The following is a 17,935-nucleotide window of genomic DNA, read 5'->3' as shown; positions in this document are numbered from 1 at the left end:
AAGGCATTTTGTTAAAGTTTCCACATTCAAAAGTGGTACTCTTACTTTGATGTGTATATTGGAATAGAAATATAAATTCCACTTAAAACTCAATTTTTTTCTAATTTGTTGCATGTTAATCCCATATAGATTTCTGTATTTTATTGATCTTTGAGTAATTGCAGAAATAACACAAAGGAAACTTATTTAAACTATAGGGAACCAGGTAAGTGTTATAAGTTAGAAAAAACAAAGGCTGAAAAAGTGATGTGTATAACCATGATGACAGAAGAGAGGTATTCAAACTGAAGCAGACATTTTTTTTTTTTAGATAAAGAGCACTCTACTATAATATGATAGAACATGGAACATCATCTTTATATGTCATTTAGAATTATAAGCACAAGCATACATGCATGTATATGTCAGAATGTTTCTGTGTATAGATACATGTTTATACATAGTTCAGTTCAGTTCAGTCGCTCAGTTGTGTCCGACTCTTTGCGACCCCATGAATCGCAGCACGCCAGGCCTCCCTGTCCATCACCATCTCCCGGAGTTCACTCAGACTCATGTCCATCAAGTCCATGATGCCATCCAGCCATCTAATCCTCGGTCATCCCCTTCTCCTCCTGCCACCAATCCCTCCCAGCATCAGAGTCTTTTCCAATGAGTCAACTCTTCCCATGAGGTGGCCAAAGTACTGGAGTTTCAGCTTTAGCATCATTCCTTCCAAAGAAATCCCAGGGTTGATCTCCTTCAGAATGGACTGGGTGGATCTCCTTGCAGTCTAAGGGACTCTCAAGAGTCTTCTCCAACACCACAGTTCAAAAGCATCAATTCTTCAGCGCTCAGCCTTCTTCACAGTCCAACTCTCACATCCATACATGACCACAGGAAAAACCATAGCCTTGACTAGATGGACCTTAGTCCACAAAGTAATGTCTCTGCTTTTGAATATGCTATCTAGGTTGGTCATAACTTTTCTTCCAAGGAGTAAGCATCTTTTAATTTCATGGCTGCAGTCACCATCTGCAGTGATTTTGGAGCCCAAAAACATAAAGGCTGACACTGTTTCCCCGTCTATTTCCCATAAAGTGATGGGACTGGATGCCATGATCTTCGTTTTCTGAATGTTGAGCTTTAAGCCAACTTTTTCACTCTCCTCTTTCACTTTCATCAAGAGGCTTTTGAGTTCCTCTTCACTTTCTGCCATAAGGGTGGTGTCATCTGAATATCTGAGGTTTTTGATATTTCTCCCAGCAATCTAGATTCCAGCTTGTGTTTCTTCCAGTCCAGCGTTTCTCTTGATGTACTCTGCATAGAAGTTAAATAATCAGGGTGACAATATACAGCCTTGATGTACACCTTTTCCTATTTGGAACCAGTCTGTTGTTCCATGTCCAATTCTAACTGTTGCTTCCTGACCTGCATACAGATTTCTCAAGAGGCAGGTCAAGTGGTCTGGTATTCCCATCTCTTTCATAATTTTCCACAATTTCTTGTGATCCACACAGTCAAAGGCTTTGGCATAGTCAATAAAGCAGAAATAGATATTTTTCTGGAATTCTCTTGCTTTTTCCATGATCCAGCGGATGTTGGCAATTTGATCTCTGGTTCCTCTGCCTTTTCTAAAACCAGCTTGAACATCAGGAAGTTCACAGTTCATGTATTGCTGAAGCCTGGCTTGGAGAATTTTGAGCATTACTTTACTAGCATGTGAGATGAGTGCAATTGTGCGGTAGTTTGAGCATTCTTTTGCATTGTCTTTCTTTGGAATTGGAATGAAAACTGACCTTTTCCAGTCCTGTGGCCACTGCTGAGTTTTCCAAACTTGCTGGCATGTGAGTGCAGCACTTTCACAGCATCATCTTTCAGGATTTGAAACAGCTCAATTGGAATTCCATCACCTCCACTAGCTTTGTTCGTAGTGATGCTTTCTAAGGCCCACTTGACTTCACATTCCAAGATGTCTGGCTCTAGATTAGTGATCACATCATCATGATTATCTGGGTCATGAGATCTTTTTTGTACAGTTCTTCCGTGTATTCTTGACACCTCTTCTTAATATCTTCTGCTTCTGTTAGGTCCATACCATTTCTGTCCTTTATCGAGCCCATCTTTGCATAAAATGTTCCCTTGGTATCTCTAATTTTCTTGAAGAGATCTCTAGTCTTTCCCATTCTGTTGTTTGTATAACTGAGATACAAGTCTTTGGCCACCTGATGCGAAGAGCTGACTTATTTAAAAAGACCCTGATGCTGGGAAAGATTGAGGACAGGAGGAGAAGGGGACAACTGAAGATGAGATGGTTGGATGGCATCACCAACTCAATGGACATGAGTTTGGGTGAACTCCGGGAGTTGGTGATGGACAGGGAGGCCTGGCGTGCTGTGGTTCTTGGGGTTGCAAAGAGTCGGACATGACTGAGCGACTGAACTGAACTGACATACAAATCTAAAAGAAGCCATTGGTTTACTACAGAATCTACAGAGTAATTCCAAAACATCATTTTTCTATCCTTATGATTTATATTTTAGGTCCTGAATAGCAAAATAGTGCCCCAATATGAAATTTGTTATTTGGCTGTGTGTGTTTTTTTGTAAACGTATGCTAAATTGAAACTCTGAACATAGCACTTTTCTGTTTAATTAAATATAACTTTCTGAAGGTCAATAGCAAGCTGATCAGTGGGAAAAAAAGTTTTAGCTTATAACTGACTTCATATGACTCTATAGAAATTTTATATTTTCTTATATCTGTGTTATATAAATTTGAATTATAATATATAGTTAACTTCACTTGCATGCTCGTGTACACAGGTGTGCTTCCTGACTATCTAAATGTAAACTATTTCCAGGCTTTTTAATCTATGTAAGTCTGATATTATTTTATGTTCTAGATGCCATGGTATAAAATTATCTTCCAGGGCTAAAATATACAAAACAGAAACACTCATTTTTTTTTTATCTCAATTTTAAATGTATTCAATTTTATACATTCCTAATAAAGACCTAATGATGTTTACTATTAGAAATAGGATAAAAACACGATATCCAGTTATCTTCTTTGTAGATATATTAGATTATTTGGTTCATATTCTCATTCATATGTCTAAGAGATTCATATTACTTTAGAGCCATACCCCTTCACTCAAATTCTGATTTTGGGCTTTTAGGTGGAAAGGTTTCCACCTAAAACTTTCTTTTCTTTTCTTTCTTTCTTTTTTTTTTTTTTTTGAGAAAAAATGAAGCTAGCTGATAGCATGTCTTTTAGTCATCAGATAATGAAAAATAAAATTGCCATAGTAATATTCATGCTCTTAATCTCCAAAAGCACTAATGTACAACCTTATTTGTTTGTCCCAGGGAGCCAGTCATAGAATTAATCAAGCATGTCTATCTCATGAGTTCCAATAACTGTGATCACCCTTAATGTAGAATGTTCTTTATCTTTACCTACATGGGCTTCTTCAGTGGTTTGCTTGTAAGACTCCTACTGTGGGCTTACTGGTATTCTTTTCTAAGCTTTACCCCTCTCAGTGATTCAGAACTCCCATATTTTTCCTAGATAAAACAATACTCCAAAATGGAAATTAGATATTTGTATCAGTCTAATAAGAATATAGTACAATTTGGCTGCATTCATAACTTAGTAGTTACATTGCTTATACAATATATAGGTTCTAGTGTGGCTTGCCCATCCTCCTACTCTAACTCTTTATAGTAGATATTTATCTGTCCAAACTGCTATTAGCAAGACAACTCATAGAAAGTGACTGTCAGCATGAAAAGGATGCACGTCTTCCAATTGGTATTTAATCTGGAAATGTACTTGAGTAGTTATTACTGGCTCTGAAAACTTATTTGAGGAGGTTATCCGTAACCTGGAAGTTTAAAAGTCCCCTTGAAATAAATTGGGATTTCTTCCCCAAGGGTTCATGCCAAAATGCTCTACGAGGCATCAATAAAAAAGCAACGGGCTTATTTTGCAAATTAAGAATCCTTTCCTAAGAAAGAGGATCTGCATGAAACACCATGAATTATCCAAGTGTGAAGTGATAAATAGGAAAATGTACCCAGCCAGAGACCTTTGCAATTAGAGAAAACATTCTTTGCTTCATCTTTTTGCAAGGTTGGATTCAATTAGCATGTTCAGTGAACAGTGGAGTCCTGGCTTCTCTTTACAACCTGTAATTGATGCAATTATTTTTCAGGGTTGCTTCCATTCTGTAAATATGCCAGTATTGCCTGGTTTAAAACTATGTATATTTTTATAAGACCTCTGGCCCCTAATTCCTCTCAATTCATGGAATTTCTGCACAGTGGCAGAAATTTCATATCAAGGAAGATGAATAGCCAAATGTTGAACTCTTTTGCCTAAACATATAGAGCATATCAAATGTATACTTGGTCTCCTAATAGAAATCCTGACTTTATCTTTGGTCTTCCTCACCCTATAATTTAGGATTATCATGTTCATATTGTAACATACTCAGGCAGATTTATGCAAAATAATGGATATTCACTATACCATGAACTGTAAAATGTCAGTGTGAGGAGTACACTAAAGAAGTAGAAAGTTCTGTCCAGCTGTGATTTCCCTTCTGCTCCAGAATCAATCTAATGGAAATAATTGTCAGGTCATAGACCTTTGGATTAGAAATACACTGATGTACTGTGGACAGAGTCATGACATCATGTGTTCTATCACTTTTTCTTCACTTCTTGAGCTAAATTCTTCCCACATGACTGCGAATTATGTAGCAGAAATTGACAGAAATTTTAATCTCAATAGTGAATGCTCAGTAAACACATATTTTTATAGGCTGCTCAGGCAGATAGTCTTATCATTATTAAGCTACCATCTTTGGATGCAGAAGATAGGAAACCTGGGTATTATCTCTTTGTTTCTATGCCTTACTCATTTTGCCATATGGGAGCCACATTATAAAAGCTGGTAGTGTTCCAGAAGTTAATTTGTGAATCAATTGTCTGGAACTTGAAATACATTTTCCCAAAGAAACAATATTAAAAATGATAGATTAGGACAATCTAAAACATGTCTACTTAATCAGCAGTAAACATTAATTCTAAAACTTAACCAAGTTGCTTAACTGGACTTGATTTGTTGGTTTCAATAGGAATATATTTTTACCAAACTTAGAGTTCTACTTTTTGTCTCCCACCCCAACCTCCAGGCATATGTATAAGCATGTCCCAGTGTCTCAATATCTGGATTTTGAGAGTGAAGAAATAGGACAATCTTGTGCATCTGGTTGTGGTCCCACTGAGTTAGTTCATCTGGGCTTCATCTGGGATGAGATGCAGGGGAAATGGAGGATTAGGAAACTCTAAATATGGAAGTTTAGAGACAGGCGTGTGGAGAATTGCCAGCACAAAACAACATGGCGCTAAATAGATTCTGTAAAGGACATTTGCTACAATATCAGACCCCTCGTGTGAACTCAGTTGGGAAGTGTGCATCAGGTGATTCCAATTGCTAGCTGCTCTACACATGCCAGGAAATGACCATAGGAGCACCCTAGTATTGATTCAGAAAAATTTTATACTTAGGAAAATATGAGTTGTGTTGTGTAACAACCATCCAGTCCTTAATGGGTTAAAATAAGTTTTCTTTCCAACTCATATTACATAGCCAACACATTTCGGTGCCTAGAGTTTTAAAGTTTGTGATCATAGTAATCACACAGAAACCCATCTTAATAGACAGCCAATATCACAATAGTTTCTGTTCATCATAGGGGAAAAAAAAAGGCCTCAGAAGGATGCACTTTTGACAGTTAAACTCTTTGACCTGGAATGGCCTGTATCTTATCATTACAGACTAATCTCATCTCTTCACCCAAACACAAGAGAACATGGGGCATAGTTCTACCAGCTATCTGGAAGCAGGGTGAGGTACAAGTGCAGGAAGAAAACTGGAAACATTTGTTGAAATATTTAGACTGCCACACATAGATTAGCAAACTATACCCAACTGATACTGAATAATCATCTTGCAGATTCCCACTACCAGTTTTGAAGATGTCAGATACAATTAGTCCTAGAAGAATGATATTAAGCAAGGATTGGAAACAAATACCAAAATAGCAAATATTAAAATTTGGTTCTGAATGTGTTTATATAGGGTATTTTCACCTACATTATAGAACTATATAGGCTTCCTAGGTGGTGCTAATGGTAAAGAACCCACCTGCCAACACAAGAGACATAAGAGACATGGGTTCCATCCCTGGATCAGGAAGATCCCTGAAGAAGAGAATGGCAACCCACTCCAATATTCTTCCCTGGAGAATTTCATGGACAGAGGAGCCTTTTGAACTAGGTCAGGAGCCCCCTGACCTCGTGGGGTTACACAGAGTAAGACACAACTGAAGCAACTTAGCATGGCCGCATGGTATAGACTATATATATATATAATCTAAAACCAAACAATGAGTTTTTCTCAAACAAAAAATATACTTGAACTGAAGGACTTTATTGACGATGTCTTCTCCTGCCAATATGATGAAAAATTAAGTTCGTAATTCTGTTTTTGTCAGGCCCCTCTCATATCAGATCTTCTTCAGGGACCCTTAATTCATTTCCCTTCTTCCACTAAATCAAACATGCATTGTGAAGTGAGTAACCTGGGATTTATTATAGTCAGAGTGTTCTAAAGCTCCTGCTCTTCTGAACTTAGACCTTCTAGGGCTTAAAGTTGAAGAAGGCAGTGGCAACCCACTCCAGTACTCTTGCCTGGAAAATCCCATGGATGGAGGAGCCTGGTAGGCTGCAGTCTATGGGGTCAGACGTGGCTGAGCTACTTCACTTTCACTTTTCTATTTCATGCATTGGAGAAGGACATGGCAACCCACTCTAGTGTTCTTGCCTGGAGAATCCCAGGGACTGGGGAGCCTGGTGGGCTGCCGTTTATGGGGTCACACAGAGTCGGACACGACAGAAGCACCTTTGCAGCAGCAGCAGCAGCAGCAGGGCTTAAAATAAGATTCATCAGGCAGAGAGCACTTCAGTTCAGTTCCGTTCAGTCACTCAGTTGTGTCCGACTCTTTGCGACCCCATGAATCACAGCACGCCAGGCCTCCCTGTCCATCACCAACTGCCGGAGTTTACTCGGACTCACGTCCATCCAGTCAGTGATGCCATCCGGCCATCTCAACCTCTGTCATCCCCTTCTGCTCCTGCCCCCAGTCCCTCCCAGCATCAGAGTCTTTTCCAATGAGTCAACTCTTTGCATCAGGTGGCCAAAGTACTGGAGTTTCAGCTTTAGCATTATTCCCTCCAAAGCAATCCCAGGGCTGATCTCCTTCAGAATGGAGTGGTTGGATCTCCTTGCAGTCCAAGGGACTCTCAAGAGTCTTCTTCAACAACACAGTTCAAAATCATCAATTCTTCAGTGCTCAGCCTTCTTCACAGTCCAACTCTCACATCCATACATGACCACAGGAAAAACCATAGCCTTGACTAGACGGACCTTAGTCGGCAAAGTAACATCTCTGCTTTTGAATATGCTATCTAAGTTGGTCATAACTTTCCTTCCAAGGAGTAAGCGTCTTTTAATTTCATGGCTGCAATCACCATCTGCAGTGATTTTTGGAGCCCCAAAAAATAAAAGTCTGACACTGTTTCCACTGTTTCCCCATGTATTTGCCATGAAGTGATGGGACTGGATGCCATGATCTTCGTTTTCTGAATGTTGAGCTTTAAGCCAACTTTTTCACTCTCCTCTTTCACTTTCATCAAGAGGCTTTTGAGTTCCTCTTCACTTTCTGCCATAAGGATGGTGTCATCTGCATGTCTGAGGTTCTTGATATTTCTCCTGGCAATCTTCATTCCAGCTTGTGTTTCTTCCTGTCCAGCGTTTCTCATGATGTACTCTGCATAGAAGTTAAATAAGCAGAGTGACCATATACAGCCTTGATGTACTCCTTTTCCTATTTGGAATCAGTCTGTTGTTCCATGTCCAGTTCTAACTGTTGCTTCCTGAGCTGCATACAGATTTCTCAAGAGGCAGGTCAGGTGGTCTGGTATTTCCCTCTTAGTGCTTATAAATCACAAAATTTCATATCTGATCTTTTTCCAAAAATACATATTTTCTGTTCATTATAGAAGAAACTATTTCCACTTAATGGGTAGAAAATGCTCATAATTGTTTTAAATTTAAAAATTGTATATGCTGAGTTTATATTTTTTATAGCACAAATTTTACTGTTCAATTAGAGGACTTTTTTTTCTAATATTGAAATAGAGGTAAATACTTAAAATTTGGTTTCAGATCCTTTAAAATCTTATCTTTTTAAATTTATTGACAGTTTAAAAATCCCAAGAATTTAACAATAGGTAAAGACAAAATCCATCGAAAAATATACACAGTACTGACTTTACCTATTTACTATTATGTGTGAATGATAGTTTACAAATCAAATATTTCTGAAAAAAATACTGATTCTATATACATATATCATGTATTGGAGAAGGAAATGGCAACCCACTCCAGTCTTCTTGCATGGAGAATCCCAGGGATGGGGCAGCCTGATGGGCTGCTGTCTATGGGGTCACACAGAGTTGGACACGACTGAAGTGACTTAGCAGCAGCAGCATATACATATATCAACCTGATTTTTTGACAGAATGAATACTTGTAGTAACATTGTTTTTTTTTTTTCTAATTAATTTATCTCTTTGTTTAGACCTTGAGCAAATATGTGTTGGCTACTTATTGAGCACCTACTATGTAACTGGGCTTCCCAGGTAATGCTAGTGGTAAAGAACCTACCTGAGAGTGCAGGCGATATAGAGACTGGGGTTCGACCTGTGGGTTGGGAAGATCCCCTGGAGGAGGACATGACAACCAACTCCATTATTCTAGAGAATCCCAAGGACAGAGTGAGTAGCCTGGCAGGCTACATGGGGTCACAAAAAGCTGGACACGACTGAAGTGACTTAGCATGCAGCATATTATATAACTGACATATATGACCCATATAAAATTATCCTAAACTCATCAAATGTTCATTTTAGTGTGGTGAGACAGACAGTTAACAATTAAATGAGTCGAGTCTATATGTAATATGCCAGATGGTGAGGAGTGCAATGAAGGGGAATAACAGGACCATCCCCATTTCTAATTCTATGACTCAGTCCGTGTTTTTGAATCGGTAAATTATACTTACAGACTTATATATTTGTTCAGAATACTTTTATTTTGTAGTTTAAAATATATTGAGAGAGAAGGACAGAGGAGAAAAGAGAATTTTCAAGAAAGAGACACTATACGCAATAACATAACAAATGTCTCATCCACATAGAACTTAAAATTTTTGGCAGTGCACCTATCATGTGTAACTGATCAGAAAGTATCAGAGCACTTCTTTGTTGACCTAATCTAACATCTGTGCAGCCCTCCTCTAGAGAAGTGATAAAATTGAATATTTTAAATCTTCCTCACTTCTGTTCATTTTTTTCCCTCTCTTGGCTTTATCTAGCAGGCTAAAGGTTTTTCATGCTAAGCTCCAGCCTCATTCATTTATTTATTTATTTTTTAAGTGCTAAACTAATTACATGCAAAGATAAACTTGTAGGGAACTTTTTGTTGTTATTGTTTGTAACTGAATAATTTTAAAACATGAAATTCTTGATATTCAAAATTATAAACCCTTGGATTAGGGTGTGGATCAGAGGTCTACTTCACAGGGTATTTGTTCTAGCATATAGACTTACTACATTAAACAAAAATGATTTTACCATTGAGAGCATTAGAACTAGAAATAAAAATCAGTCCTTTTCTTCAGTCCTTTTGGGAGATTAGTTACCTCTTTAGCATATGTCCTCACTAGGCCTACACAAAATAAAAGGCAGTATACAGGACAGCCAGTCAAAATGAAGCACACAAACATTAATGAAGAGAATAAATAGTTTCTTTTTTCTTAAATAACTTGCTATGAAGAAGGTAGACTGCTACAGAAGTAGCAAGAAACAAAAATCACATACAGTATGATAAATGATAATAAAAGAATGGCTTGTACTTAGAACTAAAAGCTTTATGGAAGAGTAACACCCATTGACTAACTAATTATATATTTGAAAAGTGATAGTAATACCATGTTCAGAGCTGAAATTATTTTTCAACATGTCCAATTAAACACAGATATATTAATTTCAGGATTCTTAACTAAAATGAAAACGGTGACAATTCTCAATGTAGAATAAATGTGGGGATGTACGTGTTTTGTTTACTGTTCGATTGTCCTCAATAGTAATTCCCAAGAATTAATATTATGAACAATAACCACACTGGTCTTTGATCATTTAAAATTGTTTTAGCTATTGAACCTGTATCTCCCCCAGTCATTGTTAACTAATTTGTGTGTGTGTGTGTGTGTGTGTGTGTATCCCATTTTAAAATAACTGGTTCAAAGTATTAAATAGTCTCAAGTGGGCTGGACTTAATCCCCTAATACTGGAACATTCCTGTTCTAAGGATACCCATGTTGTATGACATATTGCCAGAGCCAGAATGCCTATGAGTTCAATCACTTATAGGAAAGAAATTTTTCTTTTCATTCTTTTAGCAGGAAGATTGAGTTACCCTAATGTCTCTCTAACACCAAGTCTCAGATTAGATATCAATTTTGGCACCTCTGAAGGATTCCACCATAATGACATCTTGAAGACACCTCTTATGCTATATTTGTGGTCAAGTTATTACAACAAAACCCCACACTTGATGAAAATCCATCCAGCTGTACTTTGACTCCTGTATTGACAAACTGACATGAGATTTGGTTTATGTAGATACTAGACTTCCAACAGCAAAAGGCCATCTGATGTTTTATTTCCCCAGAATAACCTAAGCCAACATTTATCTTTCCTGGACAAGGTTAATCAGGAAATGGGGAAGTGTCTCTAAAGTGTTGAAATGAGTGATAGGGAGATACTTCGACACTGCCTTTAATTCTGGTGTTCATGTAACATTTCACCTGAGAAAGAAAGTTTTCCAGAAAGCAATAAATTAACTGTGCTAAGTACCAAAGGTACAGACATATTTCCTCAGTATTTTTTAAGTCTCATGAATTCAGATAATACTAAAATATATTTTAATGTAAAACTCCATCACAATGCTGGCTAATAGAGCATTTGTAAGATTAGTTGTGGTGGGCATATGTTGTTCTGATAGAATTTATGTTAAATTTAAACATTCCTCAAATTTACAATTGTATGTTGCAGAACATTGTGGAGTCTTTTTGTGATATTACAGGATATAGAACTTTAGTTTGAAGTATAAAGAAAACCTGAGAAAGGATAATTTCCTTCATACTTTGTGCTGGTACAGATTCATACTTGCCTTTATTCTGTTCAGTTCAGTTCAGTCACTCAGTCATGTCCGACTCTTTGTGACCCCATGAATTGCAGCACGCCATGCCCCCTGTCCATCACCAACTCCTGGAATTCACCCAAACTCATACCCGTCAAGTCGGTGATGCCATCCAGCCATCTCATCCTCTGTCGCCCCCTTCTCCTCCTGTCCCCAATCCCTCCCAGCATCAGAGTCTTTTCCAATGAGTCAACTCTTCGCATGAGGTGGCCAAAGTACTGGAGTTTCAGCTTTAGCATCATTCCTTCCAAAGAAATCCCAGGGCTGATCTCTTTCAGAACAGCCTGGTTGGATCTCCTTGCTAGTAACTGGTAATTTTAATACTAGATTGACCAAAAGATTCATCTGGGCTTTTCCATAAAGTTTTATGTTAGGGAAAAATCTGAAGGAACTTTTTGGTCAATAGAATAGCTTAAGTAAGACATAACAAGCAAGTCCTTAAAACAGATTTAGAATACTTAAAGGGTCCATATAATCTGTAATTAAAAACACATAGGTACACACTTTTAAGTAGTATCAAAATAGAGCTTTGATACTATTTCAAATGCTAGCTTGATGATACATGAGTGAATTGGCTGAAAACTAAAGTTCAATATTCAAGAGGCTTTGTAAGTGTCTTAATATTCCTCTCAGCAAAATAAGAAAAATAGATGTTTCCAGAGTGACAAGATTTTTCTCTCTAATGTTGCAGAAATATTGGAAGATCTGGTTTAATAGGAGATGCTTATGAATTTTGTGGATGTTCTGTAAGGACATCGCATATTTCTATTTATAGCTTCAGTGCTGACTATCTTCCTTATCATTCAATTTGGGTTTTATTTTGTTAACCATGTTTTTGTGCCTCAGAGGAATGGCATTGTTGCAAATTAGCAATGGCAAAGATTAGCTGCTAATATTGACTGTAACAGAGATCATTTAGGACTAAGTAAAACTATTTGATTCTGAGGATGAGCTATGTTTTAAGAGGGGAAAAAAAATAGTAAGTTTGCTGGCTTGTCTAAAAGACTAGGAGAGTGATTGGTTTGTCAGAATATTTTCTACACCCCTTCCATTTTCCCATCTCAATTGACAGCTATTCACTTCACCTTCCCTCTTCTCAGACAGCGTGCTGACATGTCTGAGTCTCCTCACCCCATTCACTTTCTCTAAACTCTCCCTCAGGGAAACTGAAATGTCAGCTTTTGACTCTGGAAAAGATTGATTCATCATCGGGAGTTCATTTTGCCTTCATTCCATTCTTCACTATATTGTCTGGATATACATATGCAATTATATTAAAACAGATATAGGAACGTAATGAAGTCATTTTTGTTAGTTGCCTTCTTTCCTAATCTACTTAAACAATCTCTCACAATTATCATTCAGATAAGGAACTGATTATTTTTGGTAATCTTTTTTTTTCATCTCCAAAAGCCCCTAAACCGCTATGGCTTACAAATTTCTAGTGGCTCAGTTCTCAATGATGGAAAAGTTTTAGCAGTTTATTAAATTCCCACAAACTACTTGTCATTGTTTTACCCAATATATTGGTTAAGTTTAGATTAGGAACAGGTTGATATTACTGTAAAAATATTCTATGCCATAGTTTATGATGGAGAAAACTCCTTCCCATTCCTTTATTTTTGAGCCAAAGTTGGTTTTGGTGGTTATGGACTTTTGAAAATCAGTGTTAAATTCCTTATTAGCATCTTTGTCATTCAGTCACTCAGTCTTTTTCCACTCTTTTTGACCCCATGGACTGCAGCAGGCCAGGCTTCCCTGTCCCATTCACATTCTAATATATTCTCTGTGATTGTCCATATAGAATAGCATTCTGGATTTAAAACATTTCTTATTATTTAAACCTGAAAGAATCTCAAAACTTCTTTAATTTTGTTTGAAAATCCTATGCAGATAGAGGATCAATTTCTATTTGGGGTCTCAGTGGAACATAGAAAAAGTGAAGCTGTCAGCAGGCTTAGAGATAGGAAAGTCCAAGGAAATGGCGTGGGGGTAGTAAATGGAAGGAATCAGGAAGAGAGAGTAAAATTGATGAAAATTAGGTCCAGAAATGAAGATGAGTCATTTGGGAAGGGTAATTTCCTATGAGTTATTAGAGATCTGGGTAGAATCTAGTGGAAAATCCAGTACAGAAGCATAGATAAAAATAGAGATCAAGCACATGTGGAAGCAGTTACGATTTATAGGAATTGTTCCTGGAAGAAGAGACTGAGGTTTAAGTTGAAGCTAAGCAAGAGCATTAGGAGAAAAATCCCCTGCCCAAGTGTCACAATGTTCTCTATTGCACAGTGCACTCTTTCTGTGTGACAGAAGGCAGACATAGGCTGACACACCTAAGCAGACTGTTCATTTTGCAATAGAATATCAGAGCCAAATGCATTTTAAATAATAGCCAGAACTGAAGTGAGATATAAGACATAGCTACTTGCAGTTAGAAAAGGAAATTAATAAACTAAATATAACCATTAAAAAGTAAGCCAAAACTTGATATCTGAAACCTTTGCTTATTAAAGAAAATATTGAGTTGTGTTCTATGAAGTTATAGATTCTGAAAATTGGTTCCTTAATAAGTATGACAAAGTTGTTAAGGCTGATGTGAAATTACTCTTGTAAACTAAAAAACAAAAACAAAACAAAAAACCACACTTTTTTCTTAGAGTAAAACTTGCAGTATTAAGTAGAAAACATTTGGGTGTTGTTTTTTTTTCAGTTTGGAACTTTGGCCCATAAGTTGCCACTGACTTTCCCAGATATTGTGCCATAGTTTGAATACATTCCAGTAAGACAGGGGTAGGTGGCTTTACTAACACATGCAATTGCCACATACCACAAAAGGTCTTTCAAATATTGCAGAATAATATAGGTTAAAATCAGACTCTTTAGTTGCCTCATGTACAACAGTTAACAGTAGATGTGTTATTTATGTACTCCTATATGTTGAGAATTTTCAAACTTTTCTAACTGGAATTTTCCCATTCAAAGTATGCTGTGTGGGAGAAAATAATAGCAAATGAAGCAACTGACAAACAATTAATCTCAAAAATATACAAGCACCTCCTGCAGCTCAATTCCAGAAAAATAAATGACCCAATCAAAAAATGGGCCAAAGAGCTAAACAGACCTTTCTCCAAAGAAGTCATACAGATGGCTAACAAACACATGAAAAGATACTCAAGATCACTCATTATTAGAGAAATGTAAATCAAAACCACAATGAGGTACCATTTCATGCCAGTCAGAATGGCTGCAATCCAAAAGTCTGCAAGCAATAAATGCAGGAGAGGGTGTGGAGAAAAGGGAACCCTCTTACACTGTTGGTGGGATTGCAAACTAGTACAGCCACTATGGCGAACAGTGTGGAGATTCCTTCAAAAACTGGAAGTAGAACTGCCATATGACCCAGCAATCCCACTGCTGGGCATACACACCAAGGAAACCAGAATTGAAAGAGACACGTGTACCCCAATGTTCATCGCAGCACTGTTTATAATAGCCAGGACCTGGAAGCAACCTAGATGTCCATCAGCAGATGAATAGATAAGAAAGCTGTGGTACATATACACAATGGAGTATTACTCAGCCATTAAAAAGAATACATTTGAATCAGTTCTAATGAGGTGGATGCAACTGGAGCCGATTATAGAGAGTGAAGTAAGCCAGAAAGAAAAATACCAATACAGTATACTAATGCATATATATGGAATTTAGAAAGATGGTAACGATAATCCAATATGTGAGACAGCAAGAGAGACACAGATGTATAGAACAGTCTTTTGGACTCTGTGGGAGAAAGAGAGGGTGGGATGATTTGGGAGAATGGCATTGAAACATGTATAATATCATACAAGAAATGAATCGCCAGTCCAGGTTTGATGCATGATACTGGATGCTTGGGGCTGGTGCACTGGGATGACCCAGAGGGATGGTATGGGAAGGGAGCTGGGAGAGGGGTTCAGGATTGAGAACACGTGTATACCCGTGGCAGATTCATGTTGATGTATGCCAAAACCAATACAATATTGTAATTAGCCTCCAATTAAAATAAATAAGTTTAAATGAAAAAAAAAAACACAAAGTATTCTGTACAGCTTCAATGTATAAAGTAAATAAAAGAATAATTTAGACACAATTAGTGAAAGTGAGAGATTTCCAGCAAAATCTTGATCACTTTGTCTCCTCATCATTCTTCCCCAGTGACACCACATATCTCTGGGGAATTCTAGGGGTCTCTGAAATGTAGTTTAAAACTGCAGCTGTCAACTGCATAAATTTCAGCCACTGTAATGTAATACACTTGGATCACAGTAGTGGGTTTCTTACAAGTCATTGGTAAGCCATTGAAAAGTCATTTCACTTCCTCCAACCCCACTAATTTTAGTGAGAAATAATGACACTTGGTGGAAAGAAATTTAAATATTGAAAAACATGTTTTATAGATGAATCAGCTTCTAATTTTTATTTTTCTATCATATTTTCCAGGTATATATCTGTTTTAATTTCTTCTCTTTCCAAAAGTATCCCATGCACTTGCCTGCAGCCTGCACATGCATGTACATATGCAGACCCCAACATATTTCTTTTTTATACAGGTGAGAGAATAAAAAATCACTGATTTGTACTTTATGAACCTAAGAAATACTAACCTGCTTTCCTTATTTGAGGGTATAATTTGAATTCTATGTATTGTTTAATAATATACAATATTTGGCTGAGGCAATATTTATTTTACCAGTAATTAATAGATTGTGATTTTTAGACTAGAGTGTTTTATTAATTACATTTATTTACTGTTCAACTTTATAGAAGTATTTGCAAGTATGTGCAAACATTTATGTAGGATGGAGCCCTAGAGGTGAAAATGCTAAGAGTTACTGAAGATCGCTCTCCAGTGAGCCACAGAGACTCAGGTCAACAGTAATGTTTACTGAAAGACTATGTTTACTTCCTCTGCCACGTGGTACATCATCACATCTATTTTATCTTTGAAAACATTGTCATTTACAATTTTCATTGCTTTCTTTAATAGCTAGTAGATTGGGCATATTTTCATACAGTTGAAAGCCATTTCTTTTCCGTAAATTGCTTATATCAGTATCCTGTTTTCTAATTAATTTATAAGAACCCTTCTAATATTAATAAAACTAACTCTTTTTGTTTTTTGAAAAACATGGTCAAACTTCTGTATTTTTAAGTTTTACTTATGAATTGCATTTAATGTTATTTTGTTTTAGGGCTCTGGATTTGTTATAAAAGCTAATTGTGAATCAGTGTCAAACTCCTCTTTTATATTCTCTAGTGATGTGTATAAAATGCACCATTACAACATAATTTACATTCATTTATTGGAAAATGATACATGTCTTGAGTAATTAGTGTGTTTCAATTATGAGAAATGCATAGTATTTTTCCTGTATGAATCATGGTTGCTGGAAATTTTAGTCAAGTTTGATAGTCAATTAAATTTTTACTTGCTGTCATTTTTAGTATATTTTTCTTCCATTTTACAATTTGGTTTTCAATTTACATCTTTATTTTATTGAGCAGTCTGAAAACAATGATGTTGTTATGTGTGCATAATAGATACAGGGTTTTCCTCATAGCTCAGTTGGTAAAGAATCCACCTGCAATGCAGGAGACCCCAGTTCTATTTCTCGGTCAGGAAGATCCGCTGGAGAAGGGGTAGGCTACCCTCTGTAGTGTTCTTGGACTTCCCCGTGGCTCAGCTGGTAAAGAATCCGCCTGCAGTGTGGGAGACCTGGGCTCGATCTCTGGGTTGGGAAAATCCACTGGAGACAGGAAAGGATACCTGTAGGACGGAGGATGGAGCCCTAGAGGTGAAAATGCTAAGAGTTACTGAAGATTGCTCGCCAGTGAGCCACAGAGACTCAGGTCAATAGTAATATTTATTGAAAGACTGTATGTTTAGTTCCTCTGTATGTTCACTCCAGTATTCCGACCTGGAGAATTCTATGAACATACAATCCATGGGGTCCCAGAGTTGGACACCACTGAGTGACTTTCACTTTCATGTTCATTTAGATATGTGTTTTGGGATGTGTGTGTGTGTGTAAAAAGAGACAGAGACAGAATCTGTTCCAAGCAGGCATAAAGTTACTAAGCTAGACCAGACATTTCCAAAATGTTATATATTTTTTTGCAATGAGACCCACACATGTTCTGGTCGTCTATTTCTACAAAATAAACTTCCTAAAAACTTAATAGATTAAAAATATCTTATCTTTTGTGATATTCAGGACTGATTGACTGAACTAAGTGGTTGCCATTTGGAGTCCCTCATACAGTTTCAATTAGAGGGCAGCAGAAGCTGAGGTCATAAGGAGACTTTTCATCCTCTTTCACTTAAAGTGTGAAGGCTGAGCTAAAAGGGAAATTGGCCATCTCTCTCTCTCTCTCTCTCTGTGAACCTCTTTATGTGGTTAACTAGGCTTCCCTCATAACCTGAGAGGCTCAGAAAAGTTTGATGTCATGCATTATGATTGAGAACTCCAAGAGATTCAAGGAGAGAGAATGTAGACCTTGATTCTCAATGGTAGGATCA

This window comes from Capra hircus, chromosome 26 (genome assembly GCF_001704415.2).
Source record: "Capra hircus breed San Clemente chromosome 26, ASM170441v1, whole genome shotgun sequence".
NCBI lineage: Eukaryota > Metazoa > Chordata > Mammalia > Artiodactyla > Bovidae > Capra > Capra hircus.
The sequence above is the reverse complement of the archived record's forward strand: the minus strand, read 5'-3'. Positions refer to the sequence as shown.